Source organism: Petaurus breviceps, unplaced genomic scaffold (assembly GCF_028583685.1).
Source record: "Petaurus breviceps papuanus isolate PSGF00001 unplaced genomic scaffold, PetGlider_PUasm1.0 229, whole genome shotgun sequence".
NCBI classification, from domain to species: Eukaryota; Metazoa; Chordata; class Mammalia; order Diprotodontia; family Petauridae; genus Petaurus; species Petaurus breviceps.
The window spans coordinates 29,919,474-29,945,853 of NW_027185903.1; positions in this window are offsets into that span (position 1 = coordinate 29,919,474).

Below are 26,380 nucleotides of genomic sequence, written 5' to 3' on the forward strand. Positions count from 1 at the left end.
CACATCTACCCCTCCTCCCCCCAGTCTACCTCAATTATGATCAGCAACCCTAGCAGCTCTCATCAATGATGTCATTAGGTGTGTTTCAGATACAATACTGAGACTCTACTATTTTCCATTCTTTTTTTTTCATTTTTCAAATGCTTTATTAACTTCTGATTTACATCATTCATTTTCACCAGATTTTGAGTTACAAATTTTATCTCCATTTTTCCCCTACCCACCTCCCCAATCTGCTCTCTCCCATATCTTCTCCCATACCCCCTTCTACTTTTCCAGTAGGGCATGGTGGATCTCTATGCCCCAGTGGCCTGTATATCTTATTTCCCAGTTAAATGTAAAGTAATAATATATATATATATATATATACACATTTGATTTTAAAACTTTGAATTCCAGATTCATTCCCTTCCTCCCTTGTCACCCAGCCTTACTGGGAAGATAAGCAGTTCAGTATAGGTTGTACATGTGTAACTAATGAAAAACATTAACATAATAGATATATTGTAAAAGACTGACTATATTTCCCTCCCTCCTATCCCACCTCCCACTTGTTCTATTCTCTACTTTGATCCCTTCCCTTTTCAAAAGTGGGTGCTTCCAACTTCCCTCCCCCCAGCCTGCCCTCCCTTCCATCATCCCCCCTCTCATCCCCTTCCTCCCTACTCTCCTGTAGGGTGAGATACCCTGTTGAGTGTGTATGTCATTCCCTCCCTGAGTCAAATTCAATGAGAATAAGGTTGACTCATTCCCTTTTGCCTTCCTATTCTTCCCCTCCATTGTAACCATTTTCCCTTGCCTCTTTTATATGAGATAGTTTACCCCATTCTGTCTCTCCCCATCTGCTCTCATTATATTCCTCTCTCACCTCTTAATTTCACCTTTTAAGTATCATCCCTTCCTATTAAATTCGTGCTGTGCCCTCTATCTATGTATACCTGTAAACATATATACACACATTCACATATGTATTCATATGCCCATGTACCCTCCAATATAGACATATATATATATATACATATATATATATATATATTCCCTTCAACTATTTTCATAATGAGAAAAGTTTCATCAGTTACAATTATTGTTTTTCCATGTAGGAATGTTAATAGTTCAACTTTGATAAGTTCCTTATGATTTCTTTTCCCTGTTTATCTTCTCATGCTTCTCTTGCTTCTTGTATCTGAATGTCAAATTTTCTATTCAACTCTGGTTTTTTCAGCAAGAATGCTTGAAAGTCCTCTATTCCACTGAATGACCATATTTTCCCCCGAAATATGATACTCAGTTTTGCTGGGTAGGTGATTCTTGGCTTTAATCCCAGCTCCTTTCACCTCTGGAATATCATATTCCAAGTCCTTTGATCCCTCAGTGTAGAAGCTGCCAGATCCTGAGTTAGCCTGATTGTGTTTCCACAATATTGAAATTGTTTCTTCTTGGCTGCTCATAATATTATCTCCTTGATCTGGGAATTCTGGAACCTGGCTATAATATTTCTAGGAGTTTTCTTTTGGGGATCTTTTTCAGGTGGTGATTGGTGGATTTCTTTCAACTTCTATTTTTCCCTCTGGTTCTTAAACATCAGGGCAATTTTCCTTGAGAATTTCTTGGAGGATGATTTCTAGGTTCTTTCTTTGATCATGGCTTTCAGGTAGTCCAACAATTTTTAAATTATCTCTCCTGGATCTATTTTCCAGGTCAGTGGTTTTTCCAATGAGATATTTCACATTGTCTTCTATTCTTCCATTTGTTTGGATCTGTTTAAAAGTATCTTGATTTCTCATAAAGTCACTAGCTTCCATTTGCTCCAATCTAATTCTGAAGGAATGATTCTCTTCAGTGAGCTTTTGAGATTCTTTTTCCATCTGGCAAATTCAGCTTTTTAAGGCATTCTTCTCCTTATTGCCTTTTTGAGCCTCTTTTGTCATTTGAGTTAGTCTATTTTTTAAGGTGTGATTTTCCTCAGTCAAGCTGTTGACTCTCATTTCATAATTTTCTTGCATCGTTCTCATTTCTCTTCCCAATTTTTCCTCCACTTCTCTTATCTGCTTCTTAAGGTCCTCTATGACCTGTAACCAGCTTGTATTTTCCTTTGAAGCTTTTGGTGCAGGAGTTCTGCCTCACTATTTTCCTTCTGTTCCATGCTTTGATCCTTTTTGTCCCCCAAATAGGAGACTAATGTTGGATTCTTCTGTTTGCTTTGTTTCCTTTGCCTGCTCATGTCGCCACTCAGTCACTTGACCCCAGGGATTTTTGCCACAGTAGGACTCTGCCATCAGACAGGGGAGCTTCATTCCAAATGCTGGGGTTTTCTCAGCTGCTGGAGGTATTAGTTAGGTGCCCTCTCTGAAGCCTCCACATGCTCTGGCAAGCTGGACACACACCCCAGGACCTCCACCCTAGACTGCAATCCAGATCCAAGCAGGTTAAAGCAAGAGCGCTTACCCCTCAGACTGGTCACTTGGTCTCCCTACACTCCCAACTACTGGGTCCCAAAGTCCACACTGTACTGACCTCTCACTTTGTCCTTAGCATCTATGTGTTGATAATTCTGGACTGCCACAGCTTCTGGTGATCTGGAGTCCCTCCAGCCAGTAGTTGGTCAGGCCCACCCTGGGGCTAAAACCTCTGCCTGGGGGTCTGAGGGGGGGACTGGGGTGAGCTCCCAGAGCTCTGTGCTGGCCGATTCCTGCTGGCCTGCCGGACTGTCCTCAGTGGGAAGTTAGCTTCTCTGTGTCATTTTGTTGGTTCTGTAGCTCCAAAGTTTGTTCAGAGTCCCCTTTTACATGAATTAGAGGTGGTGGGTGCAGGAGCCACATGGAGGTCCTATTTGTACTCCACCATCTTGACTCCACCCCCTGATATTTAAAATTCTTTACAATTGGGACCCAATCTACCTTTCTAGCCTTATTTCAAAACATTCCCCATCATGCACATTATAGCTGGACATCTAGCCTTCTCAGTGTTCCACCTACATGACACTAGCTCCTTCCTCTATGCTTTTGTTCTGTTATTTGACTGGAATTACCTCATTCCTTGACTTTTGTGTCTTAGAATCCCCATTCTCTTTCAAGACTCATCTCAAGTCCCTTCCTGGTTCTCCAAGCTACTAGTGGCCTCCTTCCCTAGTTCATTCTGCACTGAATCTGTGTCCATTTTGCATATCCCTATGTATGATATCATATCACTTCTGTCTTTGTATCCTGTTGTTTCCTCAAAATGTACTATTCTATTTATTTTGAAAGCTTTTTACATTACATCTTTGTCTTGTTACTTTGTCTAATCATTTCCCTCATAGCAGTATATCATTCCTATATAATTTGACTGCAGATATAGGTTAAAGTAAGATGTCTATGCTTGGGGTGGCTAGGTGGCTCAGTGAGAAAGAGCACCAGCTCCAGTGTCGGGATGACCTGGGGATCAAATCTGGGCTCAGATACTTAGCACCACACCCAGAAATAACTGGCCATGTAACCTTGAGCAAGTTACTTAACCCCAATTGCTTTAAAAAAAAAAAAGATGTCTATGCTTGCTTTCTATTACAGTAACTCAGATGTTCTAGTACCAATCTATTATTTAATAGATTTAGTATTGTACCTACAAAACTTTTTGATTATAGAAATTTGATGTAAAAGGAAAAAGAGGAAAATAGTTATAAAAATGTCATATATCATAGGGAAAATACCTTTTCAGCTTTGTTTTACTCCAGGAATGGTCCAATCATGTAGTCACAGGGTGTTAAAAACAAAACTCAGGATTAGTCAGGTGGGAAAATTTCCTTTTCAGAAAGAAAATAACTCAAAATAAAGTCAAGAGGATCCTACCTTAAGCCAGACCAAGGTCATTACTAAAGTGGTTTTCCATTTCCTTCTCTAGCTCATTTGACAGAAGAGGAAACTGGGGCAAACAGGGTTAAGTTACATGCCCAGAGTCACACATCTAGTAAGTGTCTGAGGCCAGATTTCAACTCGCAATGAGTCTTCCTGATTCTAGGACTGGCATTCTAACTACTGTGCCACCTAGCTGCTCTTCTTGTGACCCTGGGCAAGTCACTTAATTTCTCAGCATTCTATGCAACTCTCTAATAATTTACACATATAATACAATATAAGCTGTAGGCAAGGTGCCAACTGGTTTTGATGGAAGGAATTATGGTTACCAATGATATTACAAAGCCAATCCCTATTCTTTCTATTCCACATTGAGTAGATTTTTATTCCCAACTTTGGGGAGACTTACACATGAATATAAACCTAAATTTCAAATAATTTGTACCCAGGGAACTAGGTAGGGGTAGAGGGGCAGGGTAGGGTAATAGTGGGGGGGAGGGGGGAGGGGAAATAAGAAGTAACAAGCCAAGGGTGTGAGAAAAAGAAACCTAATTCTTTTTGGTAGAAGCCACGACAGAATCTGATCTGGACCTTGCATTAAGTACAGAGCAGAGGGGCCCTTTTGGGAGAAGGAATGGTTCCTCCTTCTTAGAGAAGGAAGAAAAGAAAGAGGAGGATAGGGAGGTGACCAGAGGGGGAGGAGGAAGAAGGGTATGGTGGGGAAGAGAAGGAGGAAGGAGAGGAAGAAGAGGAGGGAAAAACTTAAGGTCTGAGAGTGAGGAACTACAGTCAGTAGGAGACCTATTTGAAATGAAAATACCACCATTCTTAAATCTGTAAGAAATGTTATTTGGTTTACAGAATCCAATTTTTCAGAAAGAAAGCTATTGTAGAAAATGACCTATAATCTGCTATAACCTTAAATTTCCCTTTTCACTAAGATATTATCAATTAACAAATTATCCTATTTAATATTTCAACAATGCATTCAAGTTTACAAAAGATTTTTCTCAAATAATCCTGTGAAGTAGATTAGAATTGCTACTGCATTTTCATATATGAAGACATTTAAGCTCAGAGAGATAATAAGATGTCTATGGTCAGCTCTTGGTGTGACAGTAGTAGGATTTGAATTCAGCTCTCCTGACCCCAGATTCAATACTGTTTATATCACTCTGCCTAGTTCACTGACTTAACATTTTTCTCACTGTTCTGTACCTTTATGTGACTTATTTTCCAAGGTAAGGTGTTTGCCTGCCCAACACTCTGTCTCTTGGTTCATCTTCATTAGAAAGGACAGGCATTGGGTGGCTAGATGGAGCAGTGAATAGAGCACCAGCCCTGGAGTCAGGAGGACCTGAATTCAAATCTGGCCTCAGACACTTAACACAAAACTAGCCATGTGACTTTGGGCAAGTCATTTAACCCCAATTGCACTGCATTCTCCCCTCAAAAAGCAACACCCCCCCTGCCCTGAAAAAAGAAAGGACAAGCATGCATGTACACGCAGCAGAGAGACCAAATTTCAAAATCTTACATCTCAAAAAGCTCTGGTTTCCAAAATTTCACTTCTTTACTTAATTATCGACTTACATTTGCCTCTAGATACTTTCCTTGGCTTTTGATTCCGACTTTATCTTTCTCACCTGCAAGGCAAGGCAAGAATTCTGTATGGCTGGATCCTAAATTCAGGTAATTTACTATGTAAATTCCCAGAACCAGTGTCTCTTCCTTATATCTTAATAATTACTGCTAATAAAACTGTGCTAAGCACTTTGCAAATATCATCTCATTTGATCCTTACAACAACCTTGGGAAGTAGGTGCTGTTATTTATCCCCATTTTACACCTGAGGAAACTGACACAAACAGAGGCTAAGTGACTTGGCCAGGGTTACCCAGCTAGTGAGGTGTCTGAGGTCAGATTTGAACTCAGGCACAGTACTCTATTTACTCGATCTCGTAGCTGCCTGTCTCTTATCTAATGGAATGATTAAGACCATGAATTTAAAAGGTAGAATGGTAGATAGAGACAGGCTTTGCACATTTCTGCATTCTCTGTACCCTTTTGACTTTGGGGAACACAATACTGTTCTTTGGTCAAGGCCATTAAAAGGCATAAGTTAAAAAAAATGTCTTTGAACATCCATAAGTATTTTTGAATTTTACATATCCTGCTTTTCATAGCAGGGACACAGGCTTAGACACCTTTTTATCAAGGGACAAAATCTTACATAAATGAACAAGTAATGATCTTTCACGCTGGAAAAACAAACAGAATCCTAATTTTGATTTGGGCAATTAGCTAACTTTTAATTGTAACATGAAATTATAGGTTCAGAAAAAACTAAGACCACCAATATATTACTCACATGGTCTTTCAATCTTTCTCCCCTACCTTTTCTCCCCTTCCCCACTATCCTTTTACCTAAACTCTTTTGTAAATCACCAATCTCTTGTTCTGACTTATTGACTCAGAAAATGTGGACCAGACTCACCAGGGAACATACTGTCATTTTTCTAGAATACATGATGATGTCCTTCTATCAGCTCAACAGCAGGAGGTCCCCAGCCATCTATAATACGTGAATATTTCTGATTCAGAAAAGAAAGTTCTTTGTCCTGCCCCATATCATGCACTTTCATGAACTGGGGCTCCCTGTCCATCACACATATGTGGTATAATAACCCATGTTGCTTGACAGCTCATTTTTCCTCCAAAAAAAAAAAAATTCCAGTTTCCTTAGTCTACATTTACCAGTTGCCTACTGTTTTCAGGAAGGTATTTAGAAATACGCTAAATTACTACAAGACCATTAGTTTGAGACCTAAAAGAAATCATGCTTCAGGAAAAGTTAAAAAAAACTGGATGTGAATTTAAATAATTTAAATGATAACTCAAGGCATTACTACTAACATTCACTGACTTCAGATAGATCATTACTATGACATGGTAAAGTGTGGGAAGGGTGAGTAAGAACTTTGTAGGCCGATTTTTAAAAAAATTCTGCAGTGATTTAGTACCTTCAGGCAAGGTGACACTCATTTAATAATGTAAATAAATATGCATAATAGCAATGTAAATGAACAAAATAAGCGTGGAATTTTAAATTGAGTTGTGGTAGTTTGATCTCAATTAACCTTTTCCTCAGAGCTGGCCCACAAAGCCTTCATTTAAATTGGAGCACAGAGAGCCAGGTAGGGCTAAACCAGGGAGTGGGAGTCATCTGGGAAAAGGGGGAAGGGGAAGAGGAAGGGAATAATTCTTTATACAATGTCTACCATGTGCTATAGTGTGCTGTGTGCTTTTTACATCAAATTATGTTATTTCATCCTCACAACAACCTTGTGAGGGAGGTGCTATTAATAACCCCCTTTTACAGTTGAGAAAACTGAGACAAGCAGAATTATATTGCTCCAGGGTCACACAGCTTGTAAGTGTCTGAAGCTGGGTTTGAACTCAGGACTTCCTGACTCCAGCACTCTCTACTCTGCATCAACAGCTACCTCAAGGAGAAAAACAACAGCAATAAGCTGGGAGGAACATTTTTTTTCTCAAGGTCAGGTGCTAAGTGTTGTTGATTTTCTTGGCAAAGACACTGAAGTGGTTTGCCATTTGCTTCTCCAGTCCATTTTACAGATGAGAATACTGAGGCAAACAGGGTTAAGTGACTTGCCCAGGGTCACACAGCTAGTAAGTGTCTGAGACTAGATTTTGAACTCAGGAAGAGGAGTCTTTCTGACTCCTGACCTAGCACTCTGTCCATGGAGTCACCTAATCCCCTCAGATAATAAGGAACTAAGAGATAACATAGTACAGGTGGAGAGAGTACTGCAGATAGAACCCACTGACCTGGGTTCAAATCTTGTTCTTTTACTTAGAATCAGCATAACTCTGGACAAGTCTTCAGTTTCCCCAACTACAAAGTGGAGATAGCACAATTCACATTACTCACTGAGTTGGAATGACTAAAGTCCTTTGTAAATCTCAAAGTGTTGCATAAGTTTCAATATTTCTTCTTCATCAGCTTTATCACCTGTGCTAGAAAATGCCAAGAGACAGAAGGCTCTCTTCCAGTCAAGGATTTTTTCCTACTGTGCTCCCTTGATTCTCCCCCTAACTGCCTCTGCCTTCTTTTCTGTATCATCATCTGTACCATTATACAATCTGTAGAGGTGGGATCAATCAATCAATCAATCAATATTTATTAAGCACCTACTATGTGCCACATACTGGGCGATCTCATCGTCTTCTATAGGTTCATCTATCAGCTCCATTCAGATGACTGCCAAATCTACATCGCCAGCCCCCATTTCTCTAACTCTAATCCAGGACCAGGTGGTCCATTGGCGCCTCAAACTCAGATCCCAAATGGAACTTGTCTTCCTCCCTGAATGTACTCCTGTCGGGGCACCGCCCACTTTGGTAAATTCAGTGTCTTGACCCAGGTAAGGGTCTTCTTCAACTCTTGCCTCTGCCTCAGTCCCCACATCCCACCAGCGACCAAAGAAAGTCTTGCTGATTCTTCCTCCCACATCTGGGCCCTTCTCTGTATTCCCAAAGCCACTATCTTACTTCAGATCCTAATGACCCCTTATCTATGACATTTCCGTAGTCTCCCTGCTTCTCTTTTCTCCCCTTTTTGGGTCCATCTTCCACCTACCTGCCAAATTAATATTCCTAAGACTCAGGCCATGTACCTGCTCAAAAATCTTCTGTGGTTCACTATTACCTCTAGGATAAGATAAAACAAACTCCTCGGTCTAACATTTGATGTCCTCCACAATCTGGTTCTCAGATACTTGCCTTATTTATTTCATATTCCTCTTGTTCATTAACTGCCCTCCTAGCTTCTTCCTCAACCCCAGCATCTCCTGTTTTCACGCTGTTGCAAGTCTGCCTCCCATGTTGGAATTCACTGCCTCCTCACTTCTCTCTGCCTCTTACAATCTATTTTCAAGGCTTAGCTCAGGCGCTACCTCCCTTAGGGTGGGTTTTCTTAACTCCTCTAAGTTGCTGGTGTTTTCTTTCTCCCCAAGGAAGGGGAATAAGCATTTATTTAGCACTACTATGTTCCAGGCACTGTGTACTTTACAAATATTTTCTCATTTGATTCTCACAACAGCCCTGGGAGGTAGGCGCTATTATTATCTTCATTTTACAGCTGAGAAAACTAAGGTAGATGGGAGTTAGATGACTTGCCCGTCATCACACAGCCATTGTGTCTGAGGCTGGATTTGAACTCAGGTCTTCCTGACTCCAGGTCCAGCTCCCTATCTCCTTCTGACCTGCAATTTTTGGATTGTCTTATATTTATTGTACTTCTTTGTGTGTGTATTATATCCCTCTGTACAACAGAAATTCCTTAAAGGTACAGATTGTTTTTATTTTTTCTTTCCTATGCCTAGTGTCTAGCACACTGTAGATATTCTGTACTTCTTAGCTAATAATGATTTAGTTCCCACTATGTTCTAGACACTGCACTAGGCTAACTAAGTCAGCAAGGAAATGCAACAAGGATACAGGGACAGACAGTTTCTTTCAACATGGCCCCACGTTGTCTCCATGTGGAAAATGGTCATCGGAATATGATGAAGAAGAACATGGCGATTCCCATGGTCTTCAGAAATTCACCAAGTCAGAGAAGTCTCGATTATTTGTGGGGGGGAAGCCTAGTCCAGTCAGGTCCTGGGGATAGATTTTTCTTCTTTTAGGGAATGCTAATACCGATCAAGGGGCAGCTAGGTCATACAATGGATAGAGCACTGGGCCTGAAGTCAAGAAGACCTGAGTTCAAATCCCATCTTGGACACTTACTAGTTGTGTGACCCTGGACAAGTCACCTAACCTCTGTTTGCCTTAATCCACTGCAGAAGGAAATGGCAAACCACTCAAGTATCCTTGTCAAGAGAGTCTGACCCACACAGGGTCAGACATGACATAACAACAACAATCCCTGCTGGAGGAGGAATCTGAAGAGTAGTCTGGGACTCCTCCATGTTCAAAGGTCGGGGAAAAGAAGTATCAGAAAAATGCTGGTAAATATTAGTCCTGTTACAACCGAGATTGGTGGAGAGGGCATTACTGCTGAAGAAATGGTGTGAGATAATGAGGCTTTCATTACCTCACAAGAAATGTAGTATCAATGTGAGAATTCTCTACCTTCCAATGTTCACATGAGTCTTAAGCATCTGTACCCTCCTTACCTCCCCTGGTAGCATCCCCTTCAAGACTCTGCTCTGTCTTTGCCTTCAATTTGAGGCCTGTCCTAATTCTTCTAGTTCTTGATGTCTGCCTTCCCTGACCCCCTCAAAATACCGTGTGTTCTTTTTCTATATATTTTGTATAAGCTTATTGATGTACATGCGGTCTCTTCAGACAGAATGTAAGCTCCTTCAGATCAAGGACTGTTTCACTTTCTGTCCTGGCATTCTCATAATCTAGTTCTATGCCTGGAAAAAAGAAAGTGCTTAGTAAATGCATATCGGCTGTTAAAGTGTAATACTGGCAGAGTGAAGCCATGTTGAAAGTACTGTAAAAATGCCATATTGTGCAGATCTCTAAATGTTGTTCCTCTCTCTCTTGAAGATTAAGACAGGCACTTAATAAATGTTGATTGAATGAATTTTTTTCTACTATAGCTTATTAATCACATACTCTAGAGCCCGGTTGGGGAACCGGCAGCCTCGAGGGCACATGTGACCCTCTAAGTCCTTGGGTGTTGACTGAGTCCATGTTTTACAGAATAAATCCTTTTATTAAGGGGATTTGTTCTATGAAGTTTGGATTCAGTCAAAGAGCAGCATTTGAGGACCTAGAGGGCATGTGACCTCAAGGCTGCAGGTTCCCCACCCCAACTCAAAGAATGGTGTAAAGCCTCAGATGATAAATTCAAATGGTAAAAAGTAAAAGGTGAGAAGACCAGGAAAAGGAAGCACAGGTTTATCACATCTAATTGAACTCAACGATTATGTGAAAACCTGACTTTGGATGAGACAACATCACAAGGGATAGTTAGAATGAAATGCTGTTATTGCAAGGTTTTGTGTTGTTTTAGTGGGGCTTATTAACAATGTGTTAATGATATTATTGTGGAAAGAAGCTGGTCATGGCGATGCTAAGTTGGATGTTATGGCAGAGCTTAGGAAAAGAAAGACTCGAGGTTTTTTGGGGAAGAGAAAGAGAGCAAAATTCTGAGGGTGAGATAAAAATGTCAATTTAAAAAAATCTATTTTTTTAAGGCAATCAGGGTTAAGTGACTTAAGCAGAGTCACACAGCTAGTAAGTGTCTGAGGTGGGATTTGAACTCAGGTCCTCCTAAATCCAGGACTAGTGTTCTATCCACCGTGCCACCTAGCTACCCCCCCCCCGAAATTCAATTTCTTTGTTCCTGCTTTTTGTTTTTACACCATAATCATCTCCCCTTCGCATCCTCTACCTTATTAAATTATCCCTTGTAACAAAGAAAAACATTTAAATGAAGATAAACATCTAGTAACCACATCTGACAGGATATATCACATTTCATGGCTATGTTCTGAAAGGAGGAAAGTGTATTTCCTTATCATTTCTCTAGGATTGTTTGCTCATTACATTTCATCAGAGATGGACTGATTTTTAGGGTTATCATTTACATTATTGTGGGCAGCTAGGTCTCATAGTAGATAGAGTGCCAGGCTTGGAGTCAGGAAGCCTCATTTTTGTGAGTTCAAATCTTGCCTCAGATATCTGTGTGACCCTGGACAAGTCACTTGGCCCTATTTGCCTCAGTTTCCTCATCTGTAAAATGAACTGGAAAAGAAAAAGGCAAACCACTCCAGTATCTCTGCCAAGAAAACCTAAATGGGATCACAAAGAGTCAGACATGACGGAACAACAATTAAACAACAAAATTACATTTCTGTGGTCACGGTACTAAATTATTTACTTGGCTCTGCTTATTTTGCTCTGCATCACTTCTTATAAGTCTTCCCATGAGTCTCAGAATTCTTCATATTCATTGTTTCTTACTGCCAATGCTTTTGGGTTACATTCATATACTAAGAGTTTAGTCATTTCCTAATTGATAGGAACCCATCCCCAGACCTTCCTTCTGCCCACAAAGATGGCGGGATTGTCAAGAGGGACCACATGGACCAGGACTAAGAGAGACAAAGGCTTACACAGGTCAGGAATACAAGAGAGCCATCCTGAGGTGTAGGGGTGCACTTTGTAGGTGGGCTTTAGGGAGACTGGCCAGGACTCTAAATACCAGATTGAGCTGAAATGAACAGAACTCAAGTTGTAGCGGTGGCAGGTTGAACTATGCAGCGACTTCAGTTTGCTGGGTAGTAAATAATTCCCTTATCCTTGGAACTGCAGGATGATAAATCCAGATCTAGGCAGGAGCTTATAGGCCATCCAGGCCTAACTGCATCATTTTACAGATGAAAAAAGTCAGTCTTAGAGAGGTTAAGATCACATAGATAACAATCTGTAGAGGTGGGATCAATCAATTAATCAATATTTATTAAGCACCTACTATGTGCCACACACTGGACTAAACAGTGGGATGTGAATCTAGGCCTCTGACTTCAGAGCCAGTATACTGGTCACTACATTACATCCCAATTTACAAGTAAGTGGGTTTTCAGGACCATTTTCCAGCACTGCAGTATCGTGGAATGCTTGGATCAAGGAAGGCAAAAGGATTTTGAGGCACAAGCTGCTAACTGGATATCATTCTTTTTTAATTTAATATTCTATATACTACTGCATGAGGAAAAGATAAAATAACTGCTTTTTGTAGTTGAACAAAAGTATCTGAATTGGTAACATGTGTCTCTTTCTCTTTCTACATGATTTTGGTTTCTTCTGCTAGGTCTCTGCATTTTGAAAACTTTTCATTCTGTGTAGCTCAGAGAGTAAGAGTATTTGGTATGACAGCATCTATTTGAAAAGTTGTTCTTTTTTTTTTTTTTTAAAGCAATCAGGGTTAAGTAACTTGCTCAAGGTTACATGGCCAGGTGTTTCTGGGTGGGTGCTAAGTGTCTGAGCCTGGATTCGATCCCCAGGTGATTCCCACACTGGAGCCGGTGCTCTTACTTGCTGTGCTACCTGGCCTCCCCTGAAAAGTTGTTCTTAAGTTTTTATAGCACAATCTTATACCCAGGTGGTTGGGGCTGTGATAATAATGGTTTGGGCTGTGATAAAACTACAGGTGCAGTACAGTACAGTTTATTGGTTGGCGTCTCAAGGATATTTTGGTGTCTATGTTTATAGTATGAGGATTTGTTGTTTGTCAGATCATGAAAGAGGGCAAGTTTCTGATGGATAATTCTAGATGCCAGATTGTATCTTCCTAGGTATTTAGTAAGTGTTAAATTTTTGAAGTCTGCAGTGATGTTCTGACTGACTTCTAGTGTTTCCTTTTATGATGTACATTAATCCTGTTAGTGAAGTTGTGAACTAGTCCAGCCATTCAGGAGGACATATTGGAACTATACCCAAAGGGCTATAAAAATGTACATACTCTTTGAAGCAGCAATATCACTACTAGGTCTGTAGCCTAAAGACATCAAAGAAAAGGGAAAAGGAACTGTTTGTACAAAAATATTTACAGCAGTTCTTTTTTTGTGGTGGCACAAAATTAGAAATTGAAGGGAGGCCAATTAGTTGGTGAATGGCTGAATAAATTGTAGTATATGATTGTGATGGAATGCTGTAAGAAATGACAAGCAGGATTATTTCAGAAAAAACCTGGGAAGACTTATATGAATTAATGCAAAGTGAAGTGAACAGAACCAGAAGAACATTGTACACACTAACAGTAAAATTGTGAGGGCAATCAACTGTGAAAGACTCGGCTATTCTGATCAGTCAGTGATGTAAGACAATTCCAAAGGATCCATGATGAAAAATGCTATCTACATCCAGAGAGAACTATAATATATAATGCAGATTGAAGCATACTTTTTTCCACTTTCTTCATTTGTCTTGGATTTTGTCGGGTTTTTTTGGTCATTTTCTTTTGAAACATGGCTAATGTGGAAATATGTTTTGCATGACTTCACATTTATAATTGATATCAAATTGCTTGCCTTTTCAGGGAAGAGGGAAGGGGCAAAAGGGAGGGAGAGAATTTGGAGCTTAAAAGTTTTTTTTTTAATTAATGTTAAATTTTTTTCCCATATAATTAGGAAATATTTAATGAAATAGATGAGAGTATATTGAAAAAATGATATGTACCGATCTATACATCAAGTCTTCCTAAAGATGAGCTTTCTATAATTTCTAGTGACAACAACCTGGTCCTAAATTGCCATTATAAACCCCTCTGTTTCCATAAACAAATACTCATGACTCAGCCATTTATCTCCTTTGTTGTTAGCATATCATTGGCTGAGTTTGTGTGGATATCACACAGGTAGCTTTTTGATTCCACTCTTAAATCATAACCCCCTCATAGATTTGTTATTATTATTATTATTATTAATTGTTAGACTAATATTAAACCCTAATTGAAGGAGAGGTTATATGGTGAAATAGAAAAAGATAGCAGTTCCAGGATCAAGAGACCTGGGCTCAAATCCCAATTACGACACCTAAATGATTTTGGAAAAGTCACATAACTTCTCTGGGCCGATTTTTTGGCTTATATAATCACATCCAACAGGACCTAGTCTTATTTATAATTTTGTGACTGTAGACACACAGAACCAGGCTGGTCTATGCCTGACTCAATTTCTGTAGGTAGATTACTATGTTCTTTGAGATGCTTCTTTGTCAGTTCCATGCAGGAGATCTTACAACAGTGACTTGAGCCCATGTCCTGAGAATCCATGTTGAAATGTTGAAAAAAAAAATGGGAACCTGGTTTATGAACAAGAGAGATAGAAAAGAAATAGCACATTACCCTCTGGGGACCTAATCTGTCATGCCAGTGAAAGGTGAGGAAGTGAGCCCAGTGGGTATAACTTATATGTGTGCTATGTATATAATGTATATATGCATATGTATATATATGCGTATACATATATAAATACACACATGTATATATGTTGTTTGGTTGTTTTTGGTTGTGTATGACTGTTTGTAACCCCATTTGGGGTTTTCATGGCAAAGATACTGGAGTGGTTTGCTATTTCCTTTTCTAGCTCATTTTACAGATGAAGAAACTGAGGCAAATAAGGTTAAGTGACTTGTCCAGGGTCCCACAGCTAGAAAATTTGATGTCACATTTGAACTTAGGTCCTTTTTATTCCAGGGTCGATACTTTATCCACTGTGCTACCTCGCTGTCCATATGTATATAAGTATGTATATATAAATATATATATATGTATGTATATATACATTGATATGAGAAGTTGTAGCTACCATTATTATTCTGCTTACTAAAATGTTCAGTCTTTGGTGGCATATGTGTGTGTGTGTGTGTGTGTATTAGATAGATAAATACATAGATAAATAGTGGTAATGCTGACTAGTGGATAAGACTGGCCTGGGAATCAGAGGTCAATTTTTGCCTCTGATATATACTGAGTGTGTGACTTTAGTCAAGTCATTTTATCTTAGTATGCCAGGCAACACTTTAAGCCTGTAAGTTTCAGAGCCAGTGCCAATCTGTATTGATAGAGGAAGTTCCTTGCTGGAATTTCTCTATACTAACAAAATCAATCTTGTTAGAAAAAAAAAAAAGACATGTATTTTCTGTATACTTTTATATATAGCTGTTGACTCCCTGAAAGAATTTAAAATCCTGGAAGACAAGTTCAGTTTCTTCTTAGACTTTACCTCCCCAGTGCCTAGCACACAGTAGGTTGTCGATGGATTGATCCAGAGACAGAGTTTTCAGATATTAAGAAGAATTATGTAATATGAGGACGTAAGTGATCTCTTCATTGTGCTCTCCAGTAAGCTCCATACAGGATACACTTATACCTTGGTGCGCCAATGTTGCTGGAGCCAAGGGCACCATGTTGTTTGACTATCTAACAATCTGCTTTTCATGTTGTCTTTATTAAAGCAGCCCAGTGTAACATTATTCACCTACTGCCCCCAGCTGCAGGGAGCTGCTCCAAAGAGGAACTGACTAGCCCAGAGTTAGCCCCTCCAGCTCCCTGAAGCTTTGCAAATGCTTTTCATGTTTTAAACCTTATGTTTTAGATGATTTACCCTGAAGTATATTCATCAGCTCTTCTGTTTGCCTTTTAAGATGGCGATCAATAAATGCCTGGGAAAAAACACCAACATATTCCTCCTCTCTCCCCTCCCCATTACCTCTCATCTATCTATTGTGGAAGAGCTCTGTGTATGTTCTAGAAAGCTCCCTCCCCCTCTCCCCCTGCCAGAACACTCCCACTCCCAATCATAAGTAAGGCGCACACAATTATTTGGAAGTTTAGCATCTCATCTTCTGAGCCCCGTCCATGAGTGGAGCTCAGGACAGCCAGATGGCAAAAGGAATAATAGAAATGATGAGAAACGCGGGGAGATAAATAGGTTTGCAGTTGACCTCTTCATCAAACTATTCGTGGAGGCCTGAGTTCTTCTTTTCCTGGGGATTTCCTTTCCTTTCCTTTCTCTCCTTCCTCTTCCTCCCTGCCGTCCTCCACAATTTGAGGGAGGGTCAATATCTGAGATTCAATCTAGGCAGGGGACTCCTGGATGGGAAAACACCCTTTGCCGATACAAAGCTATGACTGATCTGCAGCTTAAAAAGTTGCCTTATGGGGCAGCTAGGTGGCACAGTGTATAGAGCACCGGTCCTGGAGTCAAGAGGACCTGAGTTCAAATCCAGCCTCAGAAACTTAACACTTACTAGCCGTGTGACCTTGGGCAAGTCACTTAATCCCAATTGGCCCTGCCTCCCCCCCTCCAAAAAGCAAAAAAAAAAAGTTGCCTTGGGCACTAAAAGGTTAAGTGATTTGCTCAAGGTGGCATAACTAGTGTCAGAGAAAGGACTTGAGCCCAGATCTGCCTGATTCTTAGGCCGGCCCTCTGTCAACTGCCCTGAGCTGCCTCCTGCTTTCTCCCCTGGTAATACACAAAGCAGTGAGTCCTCAACAAAACTTACCTGAAGTGGCATTGGCAGCCTCAGGTAAAAGTGAGATATGAAAAGAGTACTTTTGTCTTGGGTCCTTTCAAGGATCCTGTCTGGTTATTTTTAGAGAGGAATGAGACCCTGCTCTTGTAGTATGACCATGACCTCCTTCAGTGAGGCCAAACAGAATTTAGTATGATCACAAATGGTGGACCAGATTCTAGAGGTCACATGACATTGCTGCTCAGTGGCATGTCCAAGGGCAAATTGTAAAGTTAATCGAAGGAGAGACTAAATAGGAAAATCTTTGAAATTCAGAGGACATTAAACGTCCAGCAAAACATTTTTTTCTGGAGCAAGAGCTTTTAACCTTTTTTGTGTGTGGTGGATCCCTTTGGCAGTGTGGTGAAGCCTATGGACCTCTTCTTAAAATAATGCTTTTAAATGCATGAGGTAAAATAAATATTACAAAAGAAGCCAATTATATTGGCATAAAGATATATTTTTCCTCTTCAAGTTCACAGATACCTTTAAATTTGTCCATGAATCTCTGGACCTCAGAACGCCAGGTAAAGAGCCTCTGATCTAGAGTTACATGATGTGCAAATATCTTGGGACATGCCATGAAGTTTTAATAATGTTTCATTTTATGAAAGTAATGGTCATACATGTGTGCTTCTACTGAATCTGGGCTGACTTGACATCAAACCGTTGGATGAGATCGAAATGAACTGGTTTCCTCACTTTTAGTAATTTCATTGTCAGATTATTTTTTATTTATTTTTATTTTTGGTAAAAAATGTGCTTCGTTGCTCTTTTTTGTTGTGTTTCCAGTTCTGTGGGTTTCAAGAAAGAACATTCCTCTGAGCCAAATTTATAAATTAAGAGCCATTCCCCAACTGATGAATGACTGTGCAGTTTTGAGAAGAAATCAAAGCAATCAATTTGTGTTGTTGTTTGTTGTTCAGTCTGTTCAGTTGTTTCAGTTATGTCCAACTCTTCATGACCCCATTTGGGGTTTTCTTATATTGAAGTGGTTTGCCATTTTCTTCTCCAACTTATTTTTACAGATGAGGAAACTGGGGCCAACAGGGTTAAAGTGACTTGCCCAGGGTCACAGACCAGCACTCCATCTGCTATGCCACCTAGATGCCTCTAAGCTAGCTATAGTCACATGAAAAAATGCTTATAATCACTGTTCATTGCAGAAATGCAAATTAAAAAAAAAACTAATTGATTGCCTCATGGAGGCAGCTAGATGGCTCAGTGAATTAGAGCACTCGCCCTAGAGTCAGGAGAACCTGAATTCAAATCTGGCCTCAGACATTTTTCACTAACTAGCTGTGTGACCTTGGGCAAGTCACTTAACCTCAATTCCCTTGCCTTTCCCCCTCCAACCCTCCCTCCCCCCAAAACCCCCCCAAATATTGACTACCTCTTACTTATTAGATTGGCTAGCACAATAGAAAAGGAAAATGATAAATGCTGGAGGGGGTGTGGAAAAATTGGAATACTAAAGCACTACTAGTGAGTTGTGAACTGGTCCAGCCTTTCTGGAAAACAATTTGGAACTATGCCCAAAGGACTATAGAACTTTGCATACCCTTTGATTCAGAAACACCAGTAATAGATTTGTTTCTGAAAGAGATCAAAGAATAGGTAAAAATGTACAAAAATGTTTACAGTAACTCTTTTTCTCGTGACAAAGAACTGGAAATTGAAGGGATGCCCATCGATTGGGAAATGGTTGAATAAATTGTGAGATATGATTGTGATGAAATACTATTGTGTTATGAGAAATGATGAGCAACATGGTTTCAGAAAAGTCTGGGAAGACTTATATGAACTGATACAGAGTGAACAGAACAAAGATAATATTGTACACATTCAGTAATATTATATGATGACTAACTGTGAAAGATTTAGCTATTCTGATCACTATAATAATTGAAGACAATTCCAAGGATCCATGATGAAAAACTACCCACCTCCAGAGAGAAACTGATGAACTCTAAGTGCAGACTAAAGCACATTTTTCTCATTTTCTCTTTCTTTTCTTTCTTCCTTTCTTTCTTTTCCTGCTTCCTTCCTTCCTTCCTTCCTTCCTTCCTTCCTTCCTTCCTTCCTTCCTTCCTTCCTTTCTTTCTTTCTTTCTTTCTTTCTTTCTTTCTTTCTTTCTTTCTTTCTTTCTTTCTTTCTTTCTCTCTCTCCCCCTCTCTCTTTCTGCAACATGGCTCATATGAAAATGTGTTTTGCATGACTTTATATGTGTAATCAATAACATATTGCTTGCCTTCTCAAATGGTGGGGGAGAGGCTAAAGGAAGGGAAAGAATTTAGAATTCAATTTTTTTTAATGAATTAAAAATTTTTTACATATAATTGGGAAATATTTAATGAAACAAATAAAAATATATTGGAAAAAATAGACATCTGGGGGAAAAAGAATAGATATTTTTCTAGGGCAGAGTTGTAAAACACCTGGCAGAGATCACCCAAATAAATAAAAAATATATATATAATAAAACATAGTAACATTACATTTTTTAACTATTCAAGATGCAGCCTGCAGGGATGTTGTATATGGATCAGTGACTGCCCTTTCTATTTGAGTTTGACACCACTGCTCTAGGGAAATGTACAAAAGTTTTAGCTTTTAAAGAGCATGCTTTAATGACTGTTAGCGATATTGTAACAGCTATTGGTGTTAGAAAGTCAAGTATTTCAGGCATCTTTCAAGCTCACAATGACACAAGATCAGTCACATTAAAGCACAAAGTACAAACAAAAATCCCTCCAAGAACTGAAAAACTCTTGCTGCAAATAGGCCTGATTAACCTTCAGAAAACAAGCAATGACCTTCAGAGGGGACCTGGTCCCTATAATGGCTACTCAAGATTCTAAAGTGAGAACATAACTCTAATATTATTTATGAATAAAAACAAATTGAATTTTCTTAAATTCAGATTCAGATCCATAGTCCCTTATCTTGGCATGCTTCAGTCAGCCTCCAAGGAAGATTTTCCCTCTAGAGAGATTTTTACATTTCACAGAGATAAGATCATTGCAACAAATCATAAAAAATTACTATTTCCCATTTAGCAATTCCCTTGGATTGGTCAAAGGATTTGGATTCAGAGAAGAAAGATTTAGAACCTAAACCTTTAGATGCTTTCCAGTGAATTGCAATAGCACCTGTCATAAAGGTAATCTGAGAATCTGTGGGAGGTTTTTTTTTCCCCTAGAACAGAATTGATCTGACTCACTCCTTCCCAGCATGTGTTAGCACACACACACAAACTCACACACATACACACACACATACCCACACCCACATACACACCCCCACAACTTATCCACTCAACTGAATTTCAATTTAACTTGCCCTGAATCTGGAACAGTAGAACACCTATTTCAAAAAACAAAAACAACAGCATTTCAAATTAACACAAATGTAATAAAGCCTTGTGTCACACCCTGGTACTATACTTGGCTATTAATACCCTGGTATTCCAGGAAGTTAACTTGAGCTGCAGAAATGATTCACTGAAATCTCTGAAAATAGAATATTAATTTAACCTTTCCTAGTTCGGGGCACAGTTGTCCCTCTGAAAAAGCAAACTTTAGTGACCACATTCTCAAGCAAAACACACACTGCTTTTAGTAAAACATATCCATTTAAATCGGCTAATTAAAAAGCCATTTAAGCAATTACACTGGGTAACAGGATCATAAAATCGTTAGGAAGATGGAGTTGAAACTTGCATGTAAACACAAAGGCCTTGAAGCAAGATGGTCAGGCTTCAGGGCTGTCAGATGAGTGAAGGCTCCCAATGCCGGCATGTTCTCTAAGTTCCAAGTTTCTGCTTTTTTGTCAATAGTGTCAGACCATAAAGAACACAAGGGTGAGGGAAATACAGATATCCTGGGATTTAAGACCTTGCTTATAAGCTGACAGAATTTTTCTGCATTAAAAAAGGCAGTTGTAAACTTTAATATACTTGTCATACAGGTTAACCATTACCCAATAGACCCACAGGTATTTATTTGAACATCTATGAGTCAATTGGATGTGGCAAACATCTCTCAAGTGCCAGTTTTGTGTAGGGCATTGTGGTAGGCATAGGGAGTCAAAAATAAAACAAGTCAGGCCTTACCTTCAATGAGTTTATAGTCTAATGGGTGGATAAGACACATACATAGACAAGAATGATACAAGGTAGACTGAGATAGGGACAAAGCTCTATCAGAATTGTGAAAAAGGATAAATCAGGGGTGGCTAGGTGGCACAGTGAATAGAGCACAGGCCCTGGAGTTGGGAGGACCTGAGTTCAAATCCAACCTCAGACACTTAACCAAAAAAAAAAAAATTAGCCATGTGACATTGGGCAAGTCACTTAACCCCAATTTCCCTCCAAAAAGCAAAAAAAAAAAAAAGAAAAAAGAAAAGGGGGAAATCACTTTCAGCTGAGGGAAATCAGGGAGGGCTTCTTGAGGAAGGCAGCATTCAAAGGCTGTGGAGGGCTAAGGTCTAATCCACACCAAGGCATGGAAGTAATGGGGCAAAGTTAATGAACTGTGAGAAGTCCAGTCTCGTTAAACACAGACTACACGAAGCTGGAAAAATAGGCATTCAGTACTAGGCTTGAGAGTTTGGATTTTCATATAATAGGTAATGGGAGCCACTGAAGTTTTAGAAACATGGGCATAATATGGTCAGACCTATACATTATTTCAGCAGATGAACTGGATGGAAGAAAAACAGAATTGGAAATAGGAAAGACCAGTTAGGAGACTTCCAATTTCTTAGGTTAGAGGTGAAGGAAGGCAGAGGATGGTGACAAGGGGAGTGGACGCATTGTAGAGATAGAAGGTGGTTGGGATTATGCTAACCACTATGGAGAAAAGCCAAAGAAGTATAAGATAGGGTCTTGTTTGCCATGAAAAGCTTGAAATCTAGGAGAAACCAGATTTGCAAACATAAAAGATAACAACCTAGTATATGACATAGTATTAAATTGAGTTGAATAGATAGCATAAGAAAAGTAGTATAATGATAATAGCACAATGAACACAACTTTTAAGGTTTGCAAAGTGCTTTCCACACAAACGGTCTTATTTGATCCTCAAAACAACCTTGTGAGGCAAGTGCAGTTTTACATATGAGGAAACGGAGGCTCAGAAAGTTTAAGCCACTTCCTAGTCACTAGTGTTATTAGTAAGTGTCTGGGGCAAGATTGGAACTCGAGGCTTTTTGACTTCCAAGTTCAGCTCTTTTTGTGTGTGTCATGGTCCTCTGGTGGGAGCAGTTAAGTGGGGCAGTGGATAGAGTACCAGGCCTGGAGTCAGGAAGATCTGAATTCCAATATGTCCTCAGACACTCCCTAACTGTGTGATCCTGGGCAGGTCACTTAACCCTGTTTACCTCAATTTCCTTATCTGTAAAATGAGCTAGAGAAGGAAATGGCAAACCATTCCAATATCTTTGCCAAGAAAACCCCAAATGGGGTGATGAAGAGTCAGACACAATTGAAAAGGACTGAATAATAACAATCTCTTTGGCAGTCTGATGAGACCTTTGGATCTCTTCTCAGAATGTTTTTAAATTCATGAAATAAAACACAAAGAATTACAAATGAGACCAATTATACTGAAATAGAGTTATCAAAATTTTTTTGAAAAAATTTATGGACACTACGTTAAGACGCTCTCCATGAGTCATATGGCATAAACCATAAGTACCCTTGATGTATGGGAGATGAGTTAAGAACACCTTCTAAGTGATGGGTACATAGGAAGATTAGGGGATATGTGTGGGAAAGTATTGGTCTCACTTTTGCTTTCATCTTTTTCTGTAAGTGCTGAGTATAGTGAAGTGTACACCAGGGATAAGCTGGTAAATAGTATGTTTACCCTTTAGAATTCTCCCAGTGAGTTCAGGGGAGAGGGGAAGGGAAAGAAAGAAAGAATGAATGAATGAATGAAAAAGCATTAGGTGCTTACTATACATAAAGCACACTGCTGAGCACCAGAGAGAAGTAGAAATAGAAAACAGTCCCTGTGCTCTCAAGGAGGTCACATTCTAATGGAGGTCAACGCTTTCAGCTGCCAAATCATATAATCCCGTGACCTTTAGTGGACAGCAAGAAACACATCTTCTTTAAAGTCATTTCCCCTGATAAAAGCATGCCTACTTCTGATAGTGAACTATTTGACAGTGCTGAGGATTTTGGTGGTAAGAATGTTCTTTTCTGTTTTTTTTTTCAGTTGCTGGGGCTATGGCACCCATAAAATTAGTTGTCAGGTTAGATCTAAAATGAGGGGTGCTTCCTGCACCACGATTGTGGGCGCTGGGCTAGAAGCAGGATTGGTGGTATGGAGGGAGCTGCACCTTCCAGGGCCCTTGAATTTACCTGTCGATTTGGTGTCAGGTGGGCAGCAGTCATAACATTTGGAGGACAGGGAGTAGAAGAGGGGAGGGTGGAGACACAGAAATACCAGCTCTTATTTTCTGCCAGAGGTTAGTGGGAATGCAAAGACTGGATGGGATTTAGGGTTAGGATCAAATGGAGAAAATGTTTCTGATACAGAAGGTAGGAAAAGAGAAGCCAGGTGATTAAACAGACATATTTAAAATGTGTGCCTGATGGTCTCCATATTCTGAATAAAATAGGATGCAGTATCACCTGATGGGTGTATGTGTGTGTGTGTGTGGGGGGGGGCAGATTAGTGCCTTGAGGAGAGTAGAAAAGCTATGGAATTGTCATGGTGGGGATGATATTATGGACTCTACAAAGGGCAAATAAAAAATCGCCCAGTGACATTGAACTCCCCCCCCCCCCCCCCCCCCCTTAGCATGACTAATAGTGGGTCATTTTAACTAGTCTTTTGACTTTTCCAAGAAATGCTCTGCAGCTCAATGGCAAACATGGGAAAAAAATAAAGAACAGTGGAAGTGCTCTGGGGATCAGATTGGTATTTTCAATGATGATTGGGGGGGCAAGGGAACTTGGGTGTTAGAGGGAGCAGTAGATTGAAGTATTAAATCCTAACCCTTTCGCTCTGCCCTGGGCTAATCCTGACGACTTACCACTTTTTCCCTCCCTGCCCCTGCCACTCTCCTCCTCACCTTCCTTCTTTTCCTTCCAAGGTGCTTTATGGATCACAGAAGAAAATATCGAAGTAGCATTAAAGGGGAAGCAGGGTTAGACCCTCCCTTGATGAATGGGATCAGGATGTATTCTCATGTCAAATCCCGCTTCTATCAGTCAATGACCTATGTGCCTTGGGTAACTCTCTTAACGTCCCAGAGTCTCAATTTCTCCATCTGTAGAATGAAGTGGTTAGGCTAGATGACCTTTGAGATCTCTTCCAACTCTAGATAATATGATTCTATGATCCTACAACCTCTTCCTCAATTTTTTGTAATATTTTGAATTTACTTATATGTGTACATACTGTTTTCCCCAATATAAGGCAAGCTACTTGAGGGCAGAAATATTTCATTTCTGTCTTTGTCTCCTTGATGCCTGGTGAAATATCTGGCATAGAATAGGAATTTAGCAAATGCCTGGGAATTGATTGATGAGCTCAGATTTCCACCCTCCTGCCCAATCCCAACCCAAGCATGAATATGCTATCAAGGCACAGTGGTCCCTTACCACCAAGCTGTAATGAACTTTATTTTTTTTTTACTCACCTCAGTCAAATATCATAAAACATTTTAGGGCAGGCAACACAGTATTTGCTTGAAATTCTACTGATGACTTATAGATGGGGGAACGGGGTGGGGGCAGAGAGAAGCCAGATAGACTGCAGCTTGGGGGTGGGGGCATGAGGGTGGTGGGGACACTGGGGTGGGAGAAAAAAAATCTGGAAGCTCCATAGTGGAACTATTTCTTCTTGCAATTTAGGTGTTAAAATTCAGTTGTTTCTATGTTGCTGAAGGATTGTGAATGTTCTCAGTACCCTTAGAATTTTGGCATTCTGGGGCAAAGCCCTCATCATCCCCATTCTAGTTATGACTCTTGTTCAGATCTGTAGATTCCTATAAACCTGAAACTGAGAGAAACAGAAAGAAGAATTCTCAAATGTTCATTGAGTCACAAAGCGCTTTGTTCCTTTACACCCTGGGCAGGTGGCAAGTTAACTCATTTTCATTGCAAATTTGGGGGGTCATTGATTTGTGTCTGGGGCTCTGTTCTCTCATCAAATGAACTGAACTCTACTTCCAGGCATTTAGTATTTTTCTGAATCTTAAATTTAGATGTTCAGTATAGTACAGCCCTAGTTCACACACAGCACAGGGTTTTGATTTTTAAAGGGATTGGCTCATTTGATGACCCTTATCAATATTTGAAACCATGGAAACTCAGAAATATACACATAAAACAGAAGCACCTTCAGGCTGCAAATTGAGCTGAAAGGAGCCAACCTTTCTGTTCAGTGCATTACAGGGCACAATTAACTTGGCCCATTAAGATAGCTCTTAGCTCCTATTGCAATATTTTAAAGGCTTGTGGAAACAGATTGATCTTCAGTTCTTTTGAGAGAGATAAGAACAGTGAATAGGGAAAGAAAAAAGATGAGGAGTTGCTAGAATTGGAAAGTAAACTGAAATAAGTAAAAAGAAAAAGAGAATATTATCTTTTCTTCATATTTATACCTTCCTATCTAAAAACATCATTGATCCATTTTCAGTGGGGCTGTAACAGACACAGCAGTGGGAGACAAAGAAGTTAATGGCCAGCCAGGGTATTTTGGGGGGATCTGGAAACAGGAACATCAAATTGAGGAGGTAGTTGGGTGCTATGATGGGATGAGAGGAAAGGAAAGGCACAGTCCAGGTAGATAGGGATGCTTGAAAGGATGAGGACAGAAGTCTGTAGTCTAGTCATGAGGATTCCAGTTGGGAGAGCATGAATAGCATCCAGGAAGGAGATGGAGATGGAGATGTGTTGTCTGGATCCCCGAAAAGGGGGCTTTTGCTGAAAATGTTAGAGAACTGGACAAACCTCCCCTCACCCCACAAGATTTAAATTGGTTTTTAGTAATATGGGTGGATTTGTACTCAGTATAGGATCATAGATTTAGGACTGGAAGGGACCTCAGGGGACATCTTTACTCCACTCCCTTATTTTACAGATGAAAAAAATAGAGATCCTGAAAGGTTGTCAGTTATTCAGTCAACAAGTATTTATTAAGCTGTTACTTACTAGAGGCAACCAGGTGACAGTGAATAGAATGCTGGGCCCAGAGTCAGGAAGATCTGAGTTCAAATCCAGCCTCAGACACTTTCTAGATGTTTGATTCTGGGTAAGTCACTTACCCTTTCCTTGCTTCAGTTTCCTCTTGGGATAACTGTAGTAACTACCTCCCAGTGCTGTTGTAAGGATCAAATGGGATATTTGTAAAGCTTTTAGCAGAATATCTGGCACATAGTAGGTTTTTAATGAATGCTTCTTTCTTCCTTCCTTCCTTCCTTTCTTTCTTTCTTTCTTTCTTTCTTTCTTTCTTTCTTTCTTTCTT